Raw genomic sequence first — 13,331 nt, forward strand, 5'->3', positions numbered from 1 at the left:
CCAATGTGTTTCTTCATTGGTTGATGGAAGAAACATCTTACAAAAACTCTCCAGATTATTGACTATTTAAAGTTTTTCTAGGAAACGTTCTAGATGAATGCTTATTAGCCTTTGTCAGTATGTACTTTCACAAAGTGTCGCTGTAGCGCAATCAGTTAGTGTGTACGGCTATTAACCAAAAAGTTGGTGGTTCAATCCCACCCAGGGACGTAATTGACCTTGTGATCAGATTTTGGTGATATTTAAGTAGACAAGTCAAAATTTCAAACCCTCTCTTATGGTGTAGGGTACCTGGCCTACTCTGATGTAATCAGTTAGATTTGATTAAGTGATTTTATAAAAAAAACAGCTAGGAAGCACAATTTAGCAGTGGGTTGCAGAGAAAAAGAAATATGCTGGCAGAAAAATCCAATTGAGTGATTAAACAGCTCTTCATTTTCTGGCTTTATTTTTATGCTAACAAATTTGTTCTCTGAAAAGAGTCCACAAAGCCAAGTATCTGATTAACACCTTTGTAGGGATGGTTTTTCACCTATTACTAAATTAAACATGCTTCATTGGAAAGGCAGCAAGATGCATCCTCATTTCAATATCTACTGAAATAATACAGGTTGACACCAGGAAACATTAACGCCACTGCATCCTTGCTGCTTTCTCATGTGGAAGTCTGTTTAATGTGAAAACAAGGTGATATCTAATTAGCACACAGGTAAGGAATTAAGAAAATCTTTATTTAAGGGTGAAGAGGTTTCTCACAAAATCGTTGCCCCAATGCATCATTGAAATTCAAGCTGGAAAGATGATTTTAATATATCACTTGTACATTTTGTATTGCTCTTCTGGTGACAATGTAGTTTGTTTTTGTCAATTACCATTTGAATAATAGGGTAAAGAAAATTAAGTGGATTTTTGAAAGAAAACAATACTGTCAATATACTATTAAAACAAATTAAAATAATAAAAGTTATTGTACTTTAAGTAAAAATAAAAGAGCAAAAATATCAATCCCAGTTTTGGATTACTTTAATTAACAAAAAAAAAATGCATATAGCAGAGGATAGTTTCAATCTGCCTACCTCTGGGTTATGGGCCCAGCATGCTTCCATTGCAGTACTCTGCTGCACATGTAAGTGCAAGAGATCCTGAAGCACTCACTCATCATGGGAAAGTACCAATGTGTTTCTTCATTGGTTGATGGAAGAAACATCTTACAAAAACTCTCCAGATTATTGACTTTTTAAAGTTTTTCTAGGAAACGTTCTAGATGAATGCTTATTAGCCTTTGTCAGTATATGCTTTTGCAATGTGTCTCTGTGGCGCAATCAGTTAGCGTGTTCGGTTATTAACCAAAAGGTTGGTGGTTCAATCCTACCCAGGGACGTAATTTACCTTGTTATCAGATTTTGGTGATCTTTAAGTAGACAAGTCAAAATTTCAAACCCCCTCTTATGGTGTAGGGTACCTGGCCTTCTCTGATGTAATCAGAGTTAGATTTGATTAAGTGATTTTATAAAAGAACAGCTAGGAAGCACAACTTAGCAGTGGGTTGCAGAGAAAAAGAAATACGCTTGCAGAAAAATTCAATTGAGTGATTAAACAGCTCTTCATTTTCTGGCTTTATTTTTATGCTAACAAATTTGTTCTCTGAAAAGTGTCCACAAAGCCAAGTATCTGATTAACACCTTTGTAGGGATGGTTTTTCACCTATTACTAAATTAAACTTGCTTCATTGGAAAGGCAGCAAGTGATGTCATCCAAGCAGTGGGTCAAAGTTGGCTTCATCCCTCGTCTGCTTATGAAAAGAGAAAAGGGATATGCAGGGCATGGCGGCCTTTTGCGACGCTTGGATGACCCCTAGTTCGCAATAAACACCCCCACCCTCCTTCGGTGTGGGGCTCATGTTGGCCATGCCCCAGCCCCTAAAGCATTCAAGCTGATTTCTTGCAGCAGCTGGGTACTGTAACAGCTCCAGAGCTGCTCTGTAAGGCAAGTAAAAGGGTGTGGGCCCTGCAGCACTACCTGTAGTTTGCATTGTGCATTGGAAGGCACAAAGTAAGCAGACGGGAGGAGAAGTCAGGATAGTGCACAAGGTTATAGAAGGGATGGGCTCAAGAAAAGAGAAGTGGAAACAGACAGCATACTAGGCTGGAGAGAGACCTGAGACAAAGAGATCTGAATTATACGAGAGCCGTCCAGGGGAAACACAAATTATGCAGTCAAGTTTCCCACATTTGGGGAAATCGCAAGGGGCAGCACACCCAGAGTGCAATGGGTGAGCCTTGCCCTGGGAGAAGCACCTTCATGATCATAGTATCTCACCTGGCAGGTTAGTAGGAGTTGGGCTAGAGCTGGGGAGGGTCGCTGCTCGGGCACTACCTTTCAAGTGAAGGAGATCCAACTGAGGCAGCACAAGGGAACTCTCAAAAGAAGAACAAGGCTAGAGGAAGATCTGAGACAAAGAAATCTGACTTTTACCAGAGCTGACCAGAGGAAAGCACAAACACAGTCCACCACTACCACAAATAATGCAGTCGAGTTTCCCACATTTGGGGAAATCACAGGGGTCAGCATACCCAGAATGCAATGAATGAACCTCACCCTGGGAGAACAATCTTCATGACAATAGTATCTCCTATGCAAAATAAGTATGATTTGGGATAGGGCTGGGGAGGGCCGCTGCTCAGGCACATCTCTGTCAAGTAAAGGAGATTCAACTGAGGCAGCACAAGGGAACTCTCATCTGGGGACAACAACTGCAGGGAGAACACATATTTTCAGATGAACATGGGGTGGCAGAAGGCTGCCTAATACTGAAGCACCCCCAAACAACAAACCAAATGCAACAACTAGTGCAAGCATTCCTGGGGGATGGCCTGCAGCAGATGGATTTGAATATGGTGATGTCATCCAAGCAGTGGGTCAAAGTTGGCTTCAACCCTCGTCTGCATATGAAAAGAGAAAAGGAGCGTGCAGGGCATGGAGGCCTTTTGTGGTGCTTGGATGACCCCTAGTTCGCATTAAGCACACCCACCCTCCTTCGGTGTGGGGCTCATGTTGGCCATTCCCCAGCCCCTGAAGCATTCAAGCTGATTTCTTGCAGCAGCTGGGCACTGTAACAGCTCCAGAGCTGCTTTGTAAAGCAAGTAAAAGGGTGTGGGCCCTGCAGCACTACCCGTAGTTTGCATTGTGCATTGGGAGGCATAAAGTAAGCAGACGGGAGGAGAAGTCAGGATAGTGCACAAGGGTATAGAAGGGAGGGGCTCAAGAAAAAAGAAGTGGAACCAGACAGCAAACTAGGCTGGAGAGAGACCTGAGACAAAGAGATCTGAATTACATGAGAGCCGACCAGGGAAAACTCAAATTATGCAGTCAAGTTTCCCACATTTGGGGAAATCGCAGGGGCAGCACACCCAGAGTGCAATGGGTGAGCCTTGCCCTGGGAGAAGCAACTTCATGATCATAGTATCTCACCTGGCAACTAAGTAGGAGTTGGGCTAGAGCTGGGGAGGGTCGCTGCTCGGGCACCCCCCTGTCAAGTGAAGGAGATCCAACTGAGGCAGCACAAGGGAACTCTCGAAAGAAGAACAAGGCTAGAGGAAGATCTGAGACAAAGAAATCTGACTTTTACCAGAGCTGACCAGAGGAAAGCACAAACACAGTCCCCCACTACCACAAATAATGCAGTCGAGTTTCCCACATTTGGGGAAATCACAGGGGTCAGCATACCCAGAATGCAATGAATGAACCTAACCCTGGGAGAACAATCTTCATGACCATGGTATCTCCTATGCAAAATAAGTATGATTTGGGCTAGGGCTGGGGAGGGCCCTTGCTCAGGCACATCTCTGTCAAGTAAGTTGCATTTGATTTGTTGTTTGGGGGTGCTTCAGTATTAGGCAGCCTTCTGCCCTACCATGTTCATCTGAAAATATGTGTTCTCCCTGCAGTTGTTGTCCCCAGATGAGAGTTCCCTTGTGCTGCCTCAGTTGAATCTCCTTTTGGAGAAGACCTCAATAAGATTGTAGCTGATCTGGCTACTGCTAAAACAGCTTGCCTACCTAGTATGACTCCTACCACGCAGAAGGCTAAAAGTACTTTTCTTGGCCCTTTCATCCTCCAGGTAAAGCGTACCCAAGGTCAGGCATACCCAAAGCAAGCTCATGTTTCCAGACCTGCCAAGCCCAGACTGAAGCAATCCTGGGCTGCCCATCAGCCTGCTTCCAAAACGGACAAGCCTGCCGCATGACGGTGCAGGCCTCCCTCTGGGGGATCCCAGGGTGGGGGGCCCGACTTCTAGGTTTGGCAAAGAAAGGTATAATTCTAAGCTAGAGAATTCTGTTTGGAGCTCACCTTGTACTTTGTGAAGAAATAATCAGCATTGTGGCTGAGCAGATACATGTAGTGTGTGGCTGCAAACTGCATGGATCTGCTGCGTTGTAATGCTGATTCTTTTTTTTTGCAAAGTACCAATAGCTTCATATAATGTTCACAATTTTTATGCAGGATCAAATAGCTCAATAGGTAGGGTGTTTGATTAGAATTCAACAGGTTATAGGTTTGAATCCTGGGTATGGTAGTTTGAGATGTGTTATTTAATAAAGTATGTTGTTCTGACTGCCGGCATCTTATCACCTGGGATATCATACTAAATAAATGGAGTTGATCAAATTTTTTTTTTTTTAACTAGGGACAATTTCCAGATACTTCTCTTTATAACTGAGATTGCCCCCTGGAACTTCACATCAGTTGACAACTATGCATGAGTGGGCAGTGCTTGCCCTGGATCTGTCCACCCATTTATGTGCCGCCATAAAATAAAGCATGACTAACAGTTATCCTGGGCGTACACTACACAATTATCTGTCAGGCTATCTATCCAGTCTGGATGGATGGAATGAAAATCTGGTAATGTATAGGAGCAAATGTCAATTAACCATTTGCTCCCAAACACTAGAAAAGTGGTCAAAAATGGTCATTACACAAATTGGTTAAACCCAAAATTTAACCAATTTGTTTAGGGGACCATTTTTGTCCATTTTTTAGTGTTTGAGAGTAAATCGTTGATGGTCATTTGCTCACATAGATAACCGGATTTCTATTCCAACCAGCCAGTGTTGGAGAGATGGTCTGCCAGATTACATAATGCATACCAGAGCCATAACTAGACTTTTTGGTGCCCTGTGACAGAGAATTATATGCCCTCCCCCCCATTTTTGCAATATGGACAAAAGGCGCATGCCTTGTGGGGAAGGGGCATAACAAGATTGATCTCAGAGAAAGCACATGAGATATGAAGATATATCTAGTATACTTGACACTCAATGGTTTGTGGTATTGCAGGGGTGCCCTCCTTAAATGCATATACAGTCACACATGGCATGTTTGTGTAAATGGCATATCAGCAGTCAGCACTAACTGGTGACGTGCCATTTGTACAAGTAAGCCATGTGTGACTAATATATAAACATACTTTATTAAATAACACCTCAAACTATCATACCCAGGATTCAAACCTATAACCTGTTAAATTCTAATCAAACACCCTACCCATTGAGCTACTTGATCCTGCATCTATTCTAACCTCCAAAAACAGATTCAGTTGCATTTTCCAGCGTGTTTTGTTTGCGCCTTTGCAAATGTCTTACATCGACAAACTTATTTAGTACTATTTTGCAAATAGGGTTACATTGTCGCAACATTGTGTTCCCTAATTGCTTGATTTTTTAAATGCAAAAATTGATAAAGACACCTGATAATTGCTCTGTGGAGTCTTCTTTTGTGTCTACTTCTTATCTACATTTAATTCCCTACCTATAATCAAGGCATTTTTAAATGCTGGGTGCTGCCAGGACGTGAGGCCTACCTAGTCTTTAGATCTGAATTTGAATGTACTTGTGAACTAACTTAATTTCCTACTTCTAAACTCATTCCTAAATTCACTACTTACATTAATCCTGTAGTTGGGCATTTTGAGCCTTCAATTGTGGGCATTGTTTTGTGTCCAGACCAGCAGCTGGTGGTGTGCATTTGCTGGAAAGGCATCGAAGACCTCCGATATGCTGCATCTCCTGATGTGTGTCTGCCTCAAGTGGCAGTCAGCAAATGCATGCTAGACACCCCATTCCAAGCTGATTGTGACATCACGGAACATGCATCATAGAACAGGCATGCTAGAACATGGGTCTTCAACCTGCGACCCTCCAGCTGCTGTGGAACTACATATCCCAGCATGCCCTGCCTCAGTTTTAGCATACCTTAATAGCAAAACTGTGGCAGGGCATGCTGGGATGTGTAGTTTCACAGCAGCTGGAGGGCCACAGGATGAAGACCCATGTGCTAGAACCAAACCGCAGGTACATTGAATGCTAGCAAGCTGAACGTTTAAATCCTTTTTGTTCCGCAGCATTCCAATGTGGAAGATTCCATGGAACCAGAGATTATTCCATTGAGAAGGACATGCTGCCTGGATGACTGCACTGTGCAAATTAAATCACGGAGCCAGTTGGCTTGTGGGTGGCTCTGGTTACTGGGTGGTTAGGTGGGCGGTGTGTCGGAGGTGGAGCACATGCAAATGAATGTGTATCATCCAGCTAGTGAGAGAGAAAACTCATGCAGGAGTGTGCCTGCTTGTCAGTGAGTTATGCACCTTGCCAGACGTCAAATCTACATGGAGCAACTGGAGGGGACAAGAGCAGGTTTGGAAAATATAGACAGAAGAGCATATATGCTGGCGCATTCTCCATGATTGTGTCAGCTTATGTTTTGGTGCACTGCACTTTCCTCCACTAAGTTTTAGCCATTTTGTTTAAACGCAAGTGTAGTTGCTTCTCGCTCTTTTGGCTGTGATATTGTATTGTGGTTGAAGAGTCTGCTGGAGGGATTGTTTTCTTCATTGGCGAGAGACTGAAGATATTCCAGGATGGAAGGCTTGGGAACACTATCCGTTTTTCAGTTGTGGAAGAGTTGAAAGACCGGATTGGACTACATTCTATAGTAAAGGGTATCTTTGTATTTATTAATCCTCCCTTTATATGTGTCTGTCTTTCAATAAAGCTTTGGGCTTGTGATTCCGTCACCCTCTTACACTCCACACCCATAGCCTTATTAACTATTGTATTGTTTAAATGTATAGTGCAGTTCATGATTTATAGTGTAGGCTGACCTGTGCTGTAGTTCTTGAACTGTACTATACCGACAGCATTTGTATTGTGTTTTGGCTGTGCTGCAACACAGTACTTATGTGTGTAATGTTTATGTATGTTTTATGGCTTCTTTATGTCAATAAAGACTGCTTTTTCAATCCAATATCTGAAAACAATCAATGTTTATCTTTGATGGCAATAGAAGTGGTATGATATTTGCTGCTTTTGAAAGGCAATATCTGATATGTCCCCTATCTGGGAACCATATATTAAATGGCTTTTCAGAAAAGGGAGATGGGAGAAGAGCTTTCAGTACTTGTAGGACCGATGCACATTTCCTATTCTAGCCTCCAAAAACAGATTCAGTTGCATTTTCCAGCGTGTTTTGGATGCGCCTTTGCAAATGTCTTACATCGACAAACTTATTTAGTACTATTTTGCAAATAGGGTTACATTGTTGCAACATTGTGTTCCCTAATTGCTTGATTTTTTAAATGCAACAATTGATAAAAACACCTGATAACTGCTCTGCGGAGTCTTATTTTGTGTCTACTTCTTATCTACATTTAATTCCGTACCTCTAATCAAGGCATTTTTAAATGCTGGCGGCTGCCAGGACGTGAGGCCTACCTAGACTTTAGATCTGAATTTGAATGTACTTGTGAACTAACTTAATTTCCTACTTCTAAATTCATTCCTAAATTCACTACTTACATGAATCCTGTAGTTGGGCATTTTGGGACTTCGATTGTGGGCATTGTTTTGTGTCCAGACCAGCAGCAGGTGGTGTGCATTTGCTGGAAAGGCATCGAAGACCTCCGATATGCTGCATCTCCTGATGTGTGTCTCCCTCAAGTGGCTGTCAGCAAATGCCTGCTAGACACCCCATTCCAAGCTGATTGTGACATCATGGAACATGCATCATAGAACAGGCATGCTAAAACATGGGTCTTCAACCTGCGACCCTCCAGCTGCTGTGGAACTATACATCCCAGCATGCCCTGCCTCAGTTTTAGCATACCTTAATAGCAAAACTGTGGCAAGCTTTCTAAAGGAGCTATATGAATCAAAGTGCAATCTGTGTGGAGTTTACACTTGCTTGCTCATAGAGTAATTGTTTTAATTATTGTTTTATGGTAATATGAAATTTATTGGCTAATGAATTTGCCTTACTGTCTATATAAGATTGATTTTTAATCAGTAATTTTAATAAACTAGATAAATTGTATCAAAGAAGCAGTCGGTTATCATATTGTGCGCCTTCACTCATATTTTTTTTTAGGTACACATTTGATGTTTAGTGGATTTCCAGGTCCATTTTGTGTAGGCAGCCTACTTTGGGTTGTTCTCTATGTTAAGAGGCTACAGTTGGGAAAAACTTAGCGCCAGACACACACATTCTTTTTTCGTGTTGCGCTGTCAGCAAATGCCTGCTAGACACCCCATTCCAAGCTGATTGTGACATCACGGAACATGCATCATAGAACAGGCATGCTAAAACATGGGTCTTCAACCTGCGACCCTCCAACTGCTGTGGAACTACACATCCCAGCATGCCCTGCCTTAGTTTTAGCATACCTTATAGCAAAACTGTGGCAGGGCATGCTGGGATGTGTAGTTTCACAGCAGCTGGAGGGCCACAGGATGAAGACCCATGTGCTAGAGCCAAGCCGCAGGTACATTGAATGCTAGCAAGCTGAATATTTAAATCCTTTTTGTTCCGCAGCATTCCAATGCGGAAGATTCCATGGAACCAGAGATCCTTCCATTGAGAAGGACATGCTGCCTGGATGACTACACTGTGCAAATTAAATCACGGAGCCAGTTGGTTTGTGGGTGGCTCTGGTGACTGGGTGGTTGGGTGGGTGGTGTGTCGGAGGTGGAGCACATGCAAATGATTGTGTATCATCCAGCTAGTGAGAGTGAAAACTCATGCAGGAGTGTGCCTGCTTGTCAGTGGGTTATGCACCTTGCCAGACGTTAAAGCTACATAGAGCAGCTGGAGGGGACAAGAGCAGGTTTGCAAAATATAGATAGAAGAGCATATATGCTGGCGCATTCTCCATGATTGTGTCAGCTTATGTTTTGGTGCACTGCACTTTCCTCCACTAAGTTTTAGCCATTTTTGTTAAGCTCAAGTGTAGTTGCTTCTCGGCCTTTTGGCTGTGATCTTGTATTGTGGTTGAAGGGTCTGCTGGTGGGAGGGATTGCTTTCTTCATTGGCGAAAGACCAAAGATATTCCAGGATGGAAGGCTTGGGAACACTATCCGTTTTTCAATTGTGGAAGAGTTGAAAGACCGGATTGAACTACATTCTATAGTAAAGGATGTCTTTCTATGTATTAATCCTCCCCTTATATGTGTCAGTCTTTCAATAAAGCTTCGGGCTTGTGATTCCCTCACCCTCTTACACTCCACACCCATAGCCTTATTAACTGTTGTATTATTGTACAGTTTAAATGTATAGTGCAGTTCATGATTTATAGTGTAGGCTGGCCTGTGCTGTAGTTCTTGAACTGTACTATACCGTCAGCATTTCTATTGTGTTTTGGCTGTGCCGCAACGCGGTACTTATGTGTGTAATGTTTATGTATGTTTTTTTGCTTCTTTATGTGCATCGGTCCTACAAGTACTGAAAGCTCTTCTCCCATCTCCCTTTTCTGAAAAGCCATTTAATATATGGTTCCCAGATAGGGGACATATCAGATATTGGATTTCAAAAGCATCAAATATCATACCACTTTTATTGCCATCAAAGATAAACATTGATTGTTTTCAGATATTGGCTTGAAAAAGCAGTCTTTATTGACATAAAAAAAAACATACATAAACATTGCACACATAAATACAGTGTTGCAGCACAGCCAAAACACAATACAAATGCTGACGGTATAGTACAGTTCAAGAACTACAGCACAGGCCAGTCTACACTATAAATCATGAACTGCACTATACATTTAAACTATACAATAATACAACAGTTAATAAGGCTATGGGTGTGGAGTGTAAGAGGGTGAGGGATTCACAAAACCGAAGCTTTATTGTAACACAGACACATATAAGGGGAGGGTCAATAAATAGAAAGATATCCTTTACTATAGAATGTAGTCCAATCCGACCTCTGTGCTCTTCCACAACTGAAAAACAGATAGTGTTCCCAAGCCTTCCATCCTGGAATATCTTTGGTCTTTCGCCAATGAAGAAAACAATCCCTCCCTCCAGCAGACCCTTCAACCACGATACAAGATCACAGCCAAAAGGCCGAGAAGCAACTACACTTGAGCTTAACAAAAATGGCTAAAACTTAGTGGAGGAAAGTGCAGTGCACCAAAACATAAGCTGACACAATCATGGAGAATGCGCCAGCATATATGCTCTTCTATCTATATTTTGCAAACCTGCTCTTGTCCCCTCCAGCTGCTCTATGTAGATTTAACGTCTGGCAAGGTGCATAACCCACTGACAAGCAGGCACACTCCTGCATGAGTTTTCTCTCTCACTAGCTGGATGATACACAATCATTTGCATGCGCTCCACTTCCGACACACCACCCACCCAACCACCCAGTCACCAGAGCCACCCACAAGCCAACTGGCTCCGTGATTTAATTTGCACAGTGTAGTCATCCAGGCAGCATGTCCTTCTCAATGGAAGGATCTCTGGTTCCATGGAATCTTCCGCATTGGAATGCTGCGGAACAAAAAGGATTTAAATATTCAGCTTGCTAGCATTCAATGTACCTGCGGCTTGGCTCTAGCACATGGGTCTTCATCCTGTGGCCCTCCAGCTTCTGTGAAACTACACATCCCAGCATGCCCTGCCACAGTTTTGCTATTAAGGTATGCTAAAACTGAGGCAGGGCATGCTGGGATGTATAGTTCCACAGCAGCTGGAGGGTCGCAGGTTGAAGACCCATGTTTTAGCATGCCTGTTCTATGATGCATGTTCCATGATGTCACAATCAGCTTGGAATGGGGTGTCTAGCAGGCATTTGCTGACAGCCACTTGAGGGAGACACACATCAGGAGATGCAGCATATCGGAGGTCTTCGATGCCTTTCCAGCAAATGCACACCACCTGCTGCTGGTCTGGACACAAAACAATGCCCACAATCGAAGTCCCAAAATGCCCAACTACAGGATTCATGTAAGTAGTGAATTTAGGAATGAATTTAGAAGTAGGAAATTAAGTTAGTTCACAAGTACATTCAAATTCAGATCTAAAGACTAAACACAAAACACAAAATAAGACTCCACAGAGCAATTAACAGGTGTCTTTATCAATTGTTGCATTTAAAAAATCAAGCAATTAGGGAACACAATGTTGCGACAATGTAACCCTGTTTGCAAAATAGTACTAAATAAGTTTGTCGATGTAAGACATTTGCAAAGGCGCAAACAAAACACGCTGGAAAATGCAACTGAATCTGTTTTTGGAGGTTAGAAAAGATGTAGGATCAAGTAGCTCCATGGGTAGGGTGTTTGATTAAAATTCAACAGGTTATAGGTTTGAATCCTGGGTATGATAGTTTGAGGTGTTATTTAATAAAGCATGTTTATATATTAGTCACACATGGCTTACTTGTACAAATGGCATGTCACCAGTTAGTGCTGACTGCTGATATGCCATTTGCACTAAAACAAATGAAAATGGTAAAAGTTATTGTACTTTAAGTAAAAATAAAAGAGCAAAAATATCAATCCCAGTTTTGGATTACTTGAATTAACAAAAAAAAATGCATTTAGCAGAGGATAGTTTCAATCTGCTTACCTCTGGGCTATGGACCCAGCATGCTTCCATTACAGTACTCTGCTGCACATGTAATTGCAAGAGATCCTGAAGCACTCACTCATCATGGGAAAGTACCAATGTGTTTCTTCATTGGTTGATGGAAGAAACATCTTACAAAAACTCTCCAGATTATTGACTATTTAAAGTTTTTCTAGGAAACGTTCTAGATGAATGCTTATTAGCCTTTGTCAGTATGTACTTTTGCAAAGTGTCGCTGTGGCGCAATCAGTTAGTGTGTACGGCTATTAACCAAAAGGTTGGTGGTTCAATCCCACCCAGGGATGTAATTGACCTTGTTATCAGATTTTGGTGATCTTTAAGTAGACAAGTCAAAATTTCAAAAACCCCTGTTATGGTGTAGGGTACCTGGCCTTCTCTGATGTAATCAGAGTTAGATTTGATTCAGTGATTTTATAAAAACAGCTAGGAAGCACAATTTAGCAGTGGTTTGCAGAGAAAAAGAAATATGCTGGCAAAAAAATCCAATTGAGTGATTAAACAGCTCTTCATTTTCTGGCTTTATTTTTATGCTAACAAATTTGTTCTCTGAAAAGTGTCCACAAAGCCAAGTATCTGATTAACATCTTTGTAGGGATGGTTTTTCACCTATTACTAAATTAAACTTGCTTCATTGGAAAGGCAGCAAGATGCATCCTCATTTCAATATCTACTGAAATAATACAGGTTGACACCAGGAAACATTAACGCCACTGCATCCTTGCTGCTTTCTCATGTGGAAGTCTGTTTAATGTGAAAACAAGGTGATATCTAATTAGCACACAGGTAAGGAATTAAGAAAATCTTTATTTAAGGGTGAAGATGTTTCTCACAAAATCGTTGCCCCAATGCATCATTGAAATTCAAGCTGGAAAGATGATTTTAATATATCACTTGTACATTTTGTATTGCTCTTCTGGTGACAATGTAGTTTGTTTTTGTCAATTACCATTTTAATAATAGGGTAAAGAAAATTAAGTGGATTTTTGAAAGAAAACAATACTGTCAATATACTATTAAAACAAATTAAAATGGTAAAAGTTATTGTACTTTAAGTAAAAATAAAAGAGCAAAAATATCAATCCCAGTTTTGGATTACTTTAATTAACAAAAAAAAAAAATGCATATAGCAGAGGATAGTTTCAATCTGCCTACCTCTGGGTTAAGGGGCCCAGCATGCTTCAATTGCAGTACTCTGCTGCACATGTAAGTGCAAGAGATCCTGAAGCACTCACTCATCATGGGAAAGTACCAATGCGTTTCTTCATTGGTTGATGGAAGAAACATCTTACAAAAACTCTCCAGATTATTGACTTTTTAAAGTTTTCTAGGAAACGTTCTAGATGAATGCTTATTAGCCTTTGTCAGTATATACTTTTGCAAAGTGTCTCTGTGGTGCAA

At 41.5% G+C, this 13,331-nt stretch overlaps 4 non-coding genes across 4 annotated transcripts; all 4 read right to left on the reverse strand.

Moving 5' to 3' along the window:
- Positions 1-2,170: 2,170 nt before the first annotated feature.
- LOC135003036 (U1 spliceosomal RNA) lies at positions 2,171-2,334 on the reverse strand. The gene has a single exon (XR_010204126.1). It is a non-coding gene; the product is annotated as a U1 spliceosomal RNA (small nuclear RNA).
- Positions 2,335-2,485: 151 nt separating this feature from the next.
- Positions 2,486-2,649, reverse strand: LOC135003023 (U1 spliceosomal RNA). Its single transcript, XR_010204112.1, has one exon. It is a non-coding gene; the product is annotated as a U1 spliceosomal RNA (small nuclear RNA).
- A 674-nt stretch (positions 2,650-3,323) lies between these two features.
- On the reverse strand, positions 3,324-3,486 carry LOC135003054 (U1 spliceosomal RNA). Its single transcript, XR_010204139.1, has one exon. It is a non-coding gene; the product is annotated as a U1 spliceosomal RNA (small nuclear RNA).
- A 152-nt stretch (positions 3,487-3,638) lies between these two features.
- Positions 3,639-3,802, reverse strand: LOC135003016 (U1 spliceosomal RNA). The gene has a single exon (XR_010204106.1). It is a non-coding gene; the product is annotated as a U1 spliceosomal RNA (small nuclear RNA).
- Between the last annotated feature and the right edge of the window lie 9,529 nt (positions 3,803-13,331).

This window comes from Pseudophryne corroboree, unplaced genomic scaffold, assembly GCF_028390025.1.
Source record: "Pseudophryne corroboree isolate aPseCor3 unplaced genomic scaffold, aPseCor3.hap2 scaffold_1827, whole genome shotgun sequence".
NCBI classification, from domain to species: Eukaryota; Metazoa; Chordata; class Amphibia; order Anura; family Myobatrachidae; genus Pseudophryne; species Pseudophryne corroboree.